The sequence below is a fragment of the Phycodurus eques genome, chromosome 16, assembly GCF_024500275.1.
Source record: "Phycodurus eques isolate BA_2022a chromosome 16, UOR_Pequ_1.1, whole genome shotgun sequence".
Classification (NCBI taxonomy): domain Eukaryota; kingdom Metazoa; phylum Chordata; class Actinopteri; order Syngnathiformes; family Syngnathidae; genus Phycodurus; species Phycodurus eques.
This window is the reverse complement of record NC_084540.1, coordinates 18,873,849-18,885,944: the sequence shown is the minus strand read 5'-3', so window position 1 is coordinate 18,885,944 and position 12,096 is coordinate 18,873,849. Positions and strand designations below refer to the sequence as shown.

At 42.0% G+C, this 12,096-nt stretch overlaps 1 protein-coding gene across 2 annotated transcripts in view; it reads left to right on the top strand.

Annotated features, from left to right (window-relative positions):
• Positions 1 to 4,199: 4,199 nt before the first annotated feature.
• The window catches only part of rhbdf1a (rhomboid 5 homolog 1a (Drosophila)), a 37,631-nt gene continuing 29,734 nt past the window's right edge, over positions 4,200 to 12,096 (top strand). Inside the window, exons 1-2 of one of the 2 annotated variants that reach the window (XM_061701041.1) lie at positions 4,200 to 4,532; positions 4,614 to 4,700. The gene's annotated coding sequence lies outside the window, so the exon portion shown is untranslated. The remainder of the gene's footprint in view (positions 4,533 to 4,613; positions 4,701 to 12,096) is intronic. The other variant, XM_061701043.1, reaches the window with a different exon arrangement.

Sequence of the window (12,096 nt, the reverse complement as noted above, 5' to 3'; positions counted from 1 at the left end):
ATACAATTTATTGGATTAATTGTAACTCTCAGGGTAGTTTTAATGCCATATAATTTGTACTTTTACTCGGACATTTTTGCTAAGGAGAAACTTTACTTTTACCCCGTCACATTGAGCTGCTTTCCACTAGCTTCTTGTATTTTTATCTCCAGGTTTTTATTACTGTTCGCGCAATCTGTTTGGGTTCTTCAGAGAGATTTGTGGAATTACTGATAGATTACTTAGTATTTGAGTATTTCTTTTTGCTGAGTACTTCATGAATTTTTTGATGGGCTATGTTTTATTTTTACTGGAGTCATATTATTCTAAAGTAACAGTAGGCTACTCTTACTTAAGTAAAATGTTGGGCTAGTCCACCCACTCCACCCACCCAACCACATGACGCGTTTCAGTTCTGCATTACAGTGAATGGGATCAGTTGATTAATCATTTTATGTTAGTCAAGTCATTGAAAAAAAAAAAAAGAAGATAACAGTGAATAGAATGTCTGCTGTCATTAAAACGTTAGCCGTCACCCAGCTGTGTTTGTTGGAGCACTCCTGCTGACCTTTCTTATTTTACTTTTCTCATAAAGCTTTCAAATATTTCACCGGAGTCAGGCAGGAAAGCCTCCTTTTTTTTTTTTCCAGGTCCGTTCAAAAGGTCATTTTATGCCCTCTTTGATTTTATTTTTATTTTTTCAACATGCACGGTCATTGAAGCTAGCTGCTCTTAAATGCAACGACCCAAATCTCACTCTGTGCTCCTCCAAGACGTGATCTTTCCTCCACTTTGCCGCTCGGTCAAAGGAAAGAGGAAACATCTCTTAATTCTTATAACAGTGTTCTTTCTGTGAAGCCTGACCCCGACGCTCAACCCTTTTTATCAGCGTCTGATAGATGAGGCTTCAGGAGGGCCTTGAGTGCCGCTTAAGGTTCCCGAGTCGCTTCCTAATTGCAGCTTTCACCCCCGGCCTTAACCCACATTTGTCCCGGAGGGGAAACATCGGCATTCATTATCCCCACCGCCTTCATGCTTTATCAATCAGGGACTCCCAGCCGGTGAACGCGTCTTACATACCTCAATGCATGTTAAGTCAATTGTCCGGGCAAGTCTAATGAATGGACTCCCGTGGTAGAGATGCAGCAGTTAGGAGAATCTCTCGGAATGACCTTAACTCAATAAACAATGAACAAAGCAAGGTGCTTTCAAGACAAATACTTTGTGTATTGTTTTTGTCTAACATTTTAATATTTTGCTTCTAATATTTGTGCATTTGTAAGCTAATATATTTGTGGGCTTTTGCATTGTGTATTCATTTCTAATGATTGTGACTAAAATTTGGTATTTTCTGTCTATTATTTTCTTCCTTCCAATAGTTTTCCATTTTTTTATATTACTTGTGAATGTTTGTCTTGTAATTATATATTCTATTTAATACGTTTTTGTATTTGTTCTAATCTTTGTGAATCCATCATTTAAAGTTTGTATTTTTTTATCAATTCATTTTTTAAATATTTTTCTGTTTGTCTAATGTTTGTGTATATTCTTTGCAACATGAGTGTATTTTCATCTACTGTACTGACAATTTTTCGAATATTCTGCTATTTTGCTCATAACATTTTCATTAAATATTTTTGTACTTCTAATGTTTTGTGTTAACTGTATTTTCTAATGGTTGGTATTTTTCTCATATATATATATATATATATATATATTTTTTTGTCCATCGTTTAGCATTATTGTTTTTCTCACATTAAGTTTGTAGTTTTCCTAAGATTTGTGTATTTTTCTCCAATAATTCCATATTTTCCCAATATTTTTTATATTTTTGTTGTAATATTTCAGCATTTGCAATTTCATATTTGTATTTTTTATGTATTTCATTAAATATTTGTGTATTTCTCTAACGTGTTTGTTTGTATTTTTGTCGACTGTAATACTTTAATAATTTTTTCGATTATTTTGCTATTTTGATCATAATATTTTTCTCCGTTTCGATGTTTCTTGCTTTGGCAGGATGGATGGATGTCGTCCGACTAGCGCAAGTGTACCATTCTGGAATGTTTTTGATTCTATCAATTGTATGGCCATTATATGATCTGGATGACTTTCAAACTCGCATATAGCGCCTGTTAAAGAAACTTTCCATGCACATTAATAATAGGTGAGCGTAATTGTACACGATGTTCAAGCAAATGACCTGAACGAAATCTGTGTTATCCTGAGAATAGCCCTCAGCGGTTATATGACAGCACTTCATAACGTGTGTCTTCACGTGTCTTAATGGAGACGTAGATAAGAAGACATTTTCAGGAAAGGGAGCATCTCTCCCCTCTAAAAACCTCACCCGAGGACGACCGCCTCGCCCCCCGTTGTCAGCACGTCGGAAGCCCTCCGCTTCCCGCCATCCATCTCCCATCCCCGAGAATATTCCCAGGTGGAGCCGAGCTGCCAATCAAGCCGTGATGGAATGCACTGCTGTTTTCATTCAAGTGCAGCAGCGGAGTGCTTGGGTCTCACCCTGAAGCAGCTTCCCTCGCTTTTGCAGAGCAGGAATAAGTTATCGTGGGCTTTAGATCATAAATGTGACAAAGCATTATCTGTGAGGGTGAATTAGGAGGTGTTTCAGACAATATTTTGTCAAATAATGTCTGGCCACACGTGTGAATCTCATTTTGTGTATGTGTGTGGGTCCCCTCTGAAACCTTCATCCCCTCCATCTGTCCACGTTGACGGCGTCTCTCTTTATCGCCGCGTGTGATTTACATTTCCTGCCGTGCGCATGGACAGCACTTTGTGCAGGAAAATGTCTGCTTTTAGCGCCCTGTTAGCGTTCAGCATGACGTCACGCAATTCGAAAAAACCAAATCAGAGGAACCGATATAAAATGTTTCAAAACGTTCGACCAATAAATCGTCACGATGATGTATGACAATTTACGTCATTGCGTCATATTTGTTCATAAATTTTGTATGGGCCGCAAAGGGGATGAAAAAAGTTCTCCACCCTTATTCATCATCGCACATCATTATTCACAAGTCTGGAAGAAGTTGTACACGACTGACAATGGGCCATATTCTTTTTTTGCACACTTTTTCATTCTCCTGTCCAGACTTCGTAAACTTTAAATGAATACAAAAACATCAAACAGGCGTGATTCACTGACAGCGTAGACTGAGTAGAAATATACGTTGGCGGTGGTTTTCCGAGCGCAGTGAATTAGCCGTCCATGTAGGAAATCCCGTTTACGTATGTTTACTCATGATTTGTCACGACAGCATTCCAATTCCTTCTTTTTACTTCGTTTGCTTCCCCGAGTTCAATAATCCGCCCAAGAAAACGATCAGTGCAAGGCTGTTGCGTGCGACCGTGTGGCAGACCGAGTGTGCGTTCATGAGAAAATGATTGACATACTACTGGGTCATGCCTTCTGCCATAACGCTCTCTGATTGGCTCCTCCTGACATTTTAAGGCATTACAGGCACAAGATGGGGCCAGAGAGGGATAATTTTTCAAACGATCATTTAAATTATATTCTTCTATCAGGTCATACAGACAGTTTTAACATATATATATTCTCCAATAACTATCACAGCAAGAACACTCAACATTCATGTTATTGTGGATCTCTGACTCTCAGCATTCACAAAACTGGAGAAATATTAAGAACTAAGAATTGAAATAAGTATTGCTGCCATACAAATAGAAATATAAAATATTTAAAAAAAATGTAGACGCACAAAAGCAAGAGTATGAAAAAAAATAAAAATAAATCCAAGAGTTCAAAATGTCTTAAATTTTGTGCTTGACGCTCTTCTCTCAGCATTCACATTAGAATAGTAGATTTCGAAAAATAATAATAAACAAAAATATATAAAAAAAAAAATATATATATATATATATATATATATATATATATAAATAAATAAACACCTCCTAATCAATAATCATCATCACAAAACCAAATTGGTGTGAAAATGTACATCTCAACAATGTTTCTGACTTAAAGAGGCGATCAGTTAGAAGGATATAATTGTGTTCGCAATACATTCGCAGTGTACCAGCACTTTTTTTTTTTTGAAAACATGAACGCTCGTCTTTCAGCATTCCCCTCTTCTCGAGTGCGGTTCGTCACACGTCTCAGTGGGACGGAAGCCAGTTTCGGTGGCGTCCAGTCCGGATGAGGACGTCGCTTCGTCACCGGCGTCGAGAGCGAGAAGGAGGAAAGGGGGAGAGGGAGCGCCTCCCCGCTCGCACGCCGATTGGCTGCCGCTAATCGACGGCTCGCCTCCTTCCCCGCAGACGGTCTCCGAGCCCAGGGCGGGGCTCACGCGCTCAAACCCGGCTCCAGAAAAACTTGGGCCGGGTCGACGCATGGAGCAGTGTGGGAAGGCTGTGCCCGTCGGTGGGAAGCTGAGACGCGGACGGCCGGGTTCCATCCTCCGGGAACGCCGGTGCGGTTGAGAAGCGTGGCCGGATTTCACAACGCGGCGCCCGGGGAAGGATTTGTGGCGACGCGGGAGGAGGAAAGAAGGAGCCTGGTGGTGCTGGTGTGTGTGTGTGTGTGTGTGGTGGGTGTGGGGGGGAACGCAACCGAGAAGAAGCGTTCATTTCCTGCGTGTGCTTGTCAGGATGATGTGACAAGTCCCGAGGGAGAACGCGGAAATCGGATTTATTTCCCCGCCGCTGCAGAGCACCCGAGTCGCCGGCTTTGAAGGGTGAGTTGTGGCTACGATTCCACCACCGTGGTGGTCACGCGTATGGAAGGTCGAGGAAGAGGACCGAGCCTCCTCCTCCTCCTCCTCATCCATTTATCCGTTTATTTATTTATTGAGTGTTGAATGTGTGGACTTTTCACAGTGCAAGTAGTTGGTTTATTTTTAATTTTATCCCCGCCCCCCCCCCCCCCCCCCCCCGTTGGAAAAGTGTGCTTTCATGAGTCAGTCAATTTTCGAACTTTGAAAAAAAAATAAAATGTTTTTATAGCAGCAGAGGGGAATGTTGTGTAAAGGAATGAGGAATGCTGCTGAATAATCATCACGGGGTGAAGTCACGCCATCATCCTCGTCGTTTCCCTCCCACTCCATCATCACCTCCTCCCTCTTCATCTTCATCTTCATCACCAACCTTCAAGGGTTCTCAAACGTTTATTGAGCCAAGGCACATACTTTACATGGGGGAGAAAAAACATCCATCCATCAGAAAACAGAAAAAGTGGATGCACGGGTCAATTAACCACCTTTTGAATTGTTCTGCCTGTCACTTTATGTCGCTCACATAGATAGGCCAACAAAGATTTGTGAGTAAATGATCATGTTTCGACCAACGAAGTGACCTCGGTTAATTTCCCGCAGCTTACCCCACGATGGCTCATGGCACATGAATGGGCCTAAAGGCAAGCAAAAAGCATGCGAAGAAAAAGCGGCCATGTGCTTCCCATATTGCCGGGCCCGCTCGTTTGAACCTGAAAACTTTATTCCTGCCTTGTTTTTTTTTTGGAATTATGCTTCCAGGTGGGCCGCGACAACCCCCCCCCTCCCTCTCCGCCGTGGTTTATTAGAAACTGCTGAGTTATTTTGGCAGACGTGACACAGGAGCACATGGGCCTGAAACCTTATCGCACGGAGGAAGGGGTGGGCGCTCATAGCTGGGCATGATGTAACCGCACCGATAAAGCCGAGCGAGTCCTGCACCACTGCGCTGGTGTCGGGGCGTCCGGGCCTTGTGTTGACTGGCTGGTCTGTGAGTTTTTTTGATTTGTTGTTTTTGTTAGTTTTTTTCAGGGGGTCTGCCCTGCAAGTCGTGCCTGCATGACTGCTGGTACGCTGCCTGTCTCACCAAGTTCACCCAACACCTTTCACCACGTGCAGTGCAGACTGGTTCGGTTCGCTTCGGTGCGGTACACAATTGTTGTTTGTTTGTCAGGTGTCTAATTTTCTGATTGCATAAAAGTCAAAGGCGGATCAATGCCGGGTTACAGCTCTAATGCGTCAACTTTGCCCGTTTTCTGTGTGAAAGAGGCTTCTCCTTTGGTACCGACCGTAGTCTGCCTGAATGTGGAATGTCTGGTCCGGTTCGGTTCGCTACGCTATCGTGCACAGTTGCTTGCATTTCCATTGTCAAACGGTTTGGATGTTACTGCAAGGCAGCAATTTTGTGGGATTCATGTGTGAAAGAAGCTTGTCCATGTGTGAAAGACGCTTGTTTTTTGGTACCAACCAGTCTGTCTGTCTACCCCAATGTCTGGTCTGGTTCAGTTCACTTTGTTACTGTACACAGATGTTTTCATTTCCATTGTATAAGCTTTGAAGGGTATTTTAAAGTAGCAATTATCCCGGATTTCTGTATGAAAGAGGCTTCTTTTGGTTGGTCCTGAACATAGTCTGCCTTTCTGTTTGAATGTCTGGTCTGGTTTGGTTTACTTTTGTTTTTTTTGTATTTGACGCGAGGGTGATGAGCGTCAAGTTGACTTTGGCGAATCGATATTTTTCAGTCGTCATAAGCTCGCACATTCTCTCTCCCTGTGATTCTCAGTTGCACAGGCCCACACCCACCGACTTGTTCATCCAATCACATTCAGACACTTGCTCATCCAATCACAATCCGATACCTTCACGGCCTCGCATCCAGTCGGAACTTGTAAAACTCTACCACCAATTCATGTAACACAACTGCAAAGTCTAGTATTTTTTTAAAGGACAGAAGGAGGGAATGTATTGTAGCAAATCTGCAGTTGTGTTACGTGGCTTGTTGCAAGAGTTTTATATGAGATGCAAGTCTACGTGAGACCCCTGAAGATTTCTGTGATTGGATGATTGAGTCGGAGGGGGTGGGGCAGTGGCAGGTGGACGAGGGTTGCAAGCGTGCGTCGACTGTCTGCGGGACGAAGGCTGACGGTCGAGAGAAACGCGAGATGGATGTTTTCCCTGGCAACATTAATCGTTTATTATTACAATAAAGAGGGTATTAATGGGACACAACAATGAATTGTCTGTCTTTTCATTGTGACAGGACGTGCCGTGAGGATTTAAGGCTGCTCGTCTTCTTGTGCGATTGTTATATCTGAGGATAGACTTGCATATTTTGCTGGTGAGCCTGTGTTACAGGACTCATTTTTTAAAATCAAAATATTGCAACAGACTTGAGGTTAGTTGCTAGTTGGCTGGGTGAACCCATCTCAGCGAAGGGCCATTTGTTGTTGCCAAACCCCGTGATTGGCCATTCGTCGACTTGAAGCGAGATGAGCCATTTGCGAATGGTAAAGTCGAAGTGGAAACGTGGCATTGCAGGGTCCATTCGAAAGTGATTTTTGTTCATGTCCATCCACCTCTGTGCATCGTGATAAGCGACCTATTGGCTTCAAGGTGACGACTCGCAGGAATCGTCCGGCTTTGGCGCGCAGGTTACGATACGACGCAGACGTCATTATTGCAAATAGGATTCCAGGAAGAAGCTCTTGAAGGTCGTTCTCCAAAACACTTGCGTGATTGTCGGCCAGTATACAATCGACATGGTTTTGAAGCTGCTATTTCAATGTCAAACTATTCCATACTGGTGATTTAATGAACATTCAAATCTCGCACAGTACATTATAGACTGCTTAGACCACTGCACGTTTAATTAATATTCCCAACAGGGACCTAATTGAATTTGTGAGCTGCATCCATGATAGCTTAAGTAAATAATCAGAATGGAAGTTATTGGCTCACCTATTAAAAAAGCAATCACCCAAAAATTATTCAAGCTGTCTAATAATTGTCAGACATAGCTCTTGTCATTGTCCTTTTTGTGATGTCACGATTCGCGAATGTGAGCGCGTGTGGCGAGGTCAGACATGTTAACCAACTTGTTCTGCCGCCTACTACTACTTTTCCCACATCTCATTACAGACACTGACAGCATTAGCTTTTGCGCTGGCTCAACTGAAAGTGAGCTTATCTGCTCGCAGTCGAGCTGGATTTGCACTGCAAGTCCAAGTGCCAAATTCTGATTTAATGACTATTTGCGATTTATTTATTTATTTATTTATTCATTCATTCATTCATTTTTTATTTTTCTTGCCTTGTCTATTTCCACGTATATTTCAAGTAAGACATACTGCATTGGTTATGACTGTGTTTACACCGATGCCACGCATGAAACAAACTGCATGTAAATAACTCCATAAGTGTCAACACCAGGAAGTAAACGGTAATACATGAGTAAATATAAATCTTAATGTTAGATAACATTTAATTGGCTTGGACTGACACTTCCCACATTGATTTCAATGAGAGTAACCGCCACATTTCTCCTCTGACAACACTCAGCAATTATTATTTTGCTTATGTAATGATGGACACGCCTCTAATGTAGCATATTTATAACATATTTAGTAGGTGTTTTCTCTGTAGCTTATATTGATGACGGTTGTTTTTTAAAGTGTTTATTTTATGTAAATTTTCTGGGCAGACGTGTGCATATTATTTTATTATTATTATTATTATTATGTATTTTCCACCTTTTATTGAGCCAAGGCATGAATTCAACATAATAATAATAATCTCCCTGCACGCCGCTGAAAAAATATGTCGCAAAAAGTAGATGTAGTGGTACCTCGACTTACGAGTAACTTGACTTATGAGTATTTTGAAATGGAAGCTGTTGCCCGGCTAATTTTTGTCCTTAATTGGATAAAAAAATTTTTTACGAGCGCTAAATGTTAGCAGCAAACTTCACAATAAGCAGCAAATAGTAATAAATTAAAGCTGTTTATTACCATTGCAAGTTGAAGTTTTAACATAAAATAAAGACAATTACATATTGTTTATTTAACCAAACACATAGCTTATGAAAGTCTGCTAGCTTAATGCTAACACGCAATGCAAAGCGCCTTAGATGGGCTAAATAAACTAGCATCGATGTTGCATAGCTATAACCCTAAGAAACAGGTATTTGAACATATAAGGTGCAGTAACACATCTAGACAAAATAATACTACTCGGTCATGTACAGTTTACCCCGCTATTCGCAGAGGATCGGGACCAGAACAGCGAAAAAAATTGACGGCCATTGGAATTGGTGTATTTATTTTTTTAAACCCCACAAATTCCTGAATAAGTGGGGATAAATCACCAATTAGCATTTTCGGGGTTGGTCCCCCCCCCCCCCCCCCCCCCCCAAAGAAATATAAAAAATAAAAATGCCAGACCTTGCACACCAGAAGGAGCACAATTATGACGCAAACCTTAGTTTTTCTTTTTTTACATTCCATTATCTGCATACATTATATTAAATTATTATTATTACAGTATGTTTTTGTGACGAAAATTGAGAGTGCGTGCATGAGTGCTAGTGCCTGAGTCCTAGTTGTCTTTTTAAAAACACGTGAGCATTTTTATTTATTGATTTATTTTTAAGTTGTCAGATTGCTGATACGGATGTGGATTTTCATTCACATTTATTTGAACGAGGCCTGCTTCTGATCCGATTATGTCCGATTCCATGTGTTTTTCTCTTTACGCTGCCATGACGCATATCCCAATTGTGCCACTTGAAAGCATAAAATCGGAATTGTGTCACTTGCTATGTCAGTCCGGGTCTTGCCAAAGTTAGGAACAAATAGATTGAACAATGGCGTGTGACTCGTGCATGTGTGCTACTCAATAAGGAATGTAAACAGATGCTTTTGCCTTGTCCTCGCTTCTTTTAATTACACAGGAAGTCTTTTCCTTTCCTGTTGAAGCCAGTGCACATTAGCATTCTATGGCTGCCGCTGGCTCTTCCTGGAATTACACTTGGCTCGGCGCAAGTGTCCCTCTCGTGGGTTTGTGACTCACAGGCGGCGGCGGTGACGGCAGCCATGACAGTCGCTGTGATGTAATGCGGGCCGCGGCGTGGCTATTTTCAGGTCCGCCTCTGAGCCCGTCGACCACCTGCAGCTCGCCCACTGCGGGCAGTTCCGAGCCACCTTTCGGATGCTCACTTAATTTGTCTTTAATTAGAGATTTTAATGCGTTTTGCTCACGGGCACATTTTCAGAAAAGGGTGGAAAACGATGGACTTGCTTGTTTAATTTCACACTTGATTGGTGAGCTGGTACGCCATCGACCTAAACTATTTGGATACAAGACATTAACAAGTCAATTTTCCATAATGTGTCCTCTTGAAGTAACGTCTGCGGGGAGGAAGACATGTCATTAGGGTTGTTGTGTTTTGGGTGCCGGCGAACTGACATGGTTGGTTGGTGTCTGGAGCCGTTTAACCTCGGGGCAGAGCTCAGTTTCGAGCTTGTGGGAACGCTTTGTATGTTTTCCCCAGAAGCGGCGGAGACGGCGACTACTTCTTGAACTTTGACTGCCGAGCGGCCCTCTTTGAGAGGGCGTGTCGGCTGGAGATTCGCCAGTAAATGTCTTTTACCTGACACCTTGGGACAGAAATATAAATGTAGGCCATGTTGCAACTGCACATGCCGTACGTGGGTGAAATCCCTTTGACGCGGGCTCGCGTTACGAGGTTCACACAAGCCTCCGTTACAGCAGTGTAACTTGAGGGTGAACTTGTAAACAAATCAGTGTGGTAAAGACGCTTTACTAGCACTTCTCAGGAAAGTTAAGCAGGAGGAGGAGATGCACAACATTGCTAATTTCTTTTCTTAATATCGTGTTCTCATGAGAATTTTGCATGAAAATTTGAGTGTTCTTGTATAAAAACAAAGTGAATGTCCTTAACTCCATTTTCCATGCATATTGTTTTGAGCAGATGAATGCTGCCATAAAAGAGCTCAGCTCTACACAACCATATAACCGACCGAACTCTTTATAATCAATCGATCGATTCAGAGGTTATATTGCCTACGCCTTATTATACATATAGTGTATGACTCGATGCTTTGTAATATTTTATATGAAGTTCTTAAGCTGTGTTTTAGGTGTGTGTGACATGTCGATTGTTTCAGTAAATGATGTAAGGTCCAAGCAGTGATGAACAGACCCTCGCATCCCCTTTTTAATGGCGAATCCTTGACGTGATAATCAAACGTTTACGCACATTAGATGGTGTAGGGAAAAAAGCTTGGCGTTACCTGTTTGGGGGGGACAAACAACAACAAAAAACAGTATTTGCAAAAATATTTTGCTTGAATTCTATGGACATTCTTCTGGTGTACATGCCTTAGCTACCAGGGTGTGGTTTAATTAATACATTCATGTATAAACGAAGAAGACGGTCACATCTTTTCAGTAAGCTGCAGTAATATTTTTTCACAGAGCACACAAAATGTATGCCTGTGAGTATTGTTAAATGCTTTGTGTATGTGCTCTTGTGCATTTGTGTTAAAAAAATTGTTTAAAGTTTTCTACCTACCGCACAGTGATGCTAGTTTCGATAGCACATCTATGGTGTTTTGCATTATGTGTTAACATTAAGCTAGCTGACTTTCATGAGACAAAGTTATTTCGGTTGGTGAAATACAATTATCTTTGTTCACATTTAATTTTACAATAACTTTTAACTGGGAGTGGCAAGAAACAGATTGAATCAAGCACATTTGGGTCCTCTTGAAGAAATGTTCCCTATCTGCCAAACTGCACTCGGACCCTAATGACATCAGACATGGGTCATATTAGAAAGTCAAGACGTAGATTCCGGATCAGAATTGGGCAATGATAAGCACAGTTCGGATTAATAAGCCTCAGTGGAGCAATGGCAGTGCACGTAAATCCATCTAGTACTACCCTAATGTGTCGTCTCCTCCGTTAATGGCATCCGTGTGAGTTGTCTGAATGGAGCTGCAGTACACAGGAGTTATATCTGGACAGCTTCAGCGCCCCCACCAGCATCGCATACCAGGCACCGCACTCACTCCAGCGGCCTTCCCAGAAACCAGGGTGTGTTTTGGACTCTCGCCGCTCCGTCTTAAAACACATGAGCGAGCCACACGCTTGGAATACTGCGCTTTTTCGTCGCTGTCAGTTAATCCGTTGGAGTGTGATGAATGTTTGTCAGTCAAGACGCGGCAAAGTGGCCTCCAGCCAGACGCTGCCGGCGGATTTTAACAAGCACCTGAGCCCGAAATCCAACTTTCCCTTTCCCTCCTCCTCCTCGTGATGCCAGTTTTTTTTTTTCTTTTTTCTT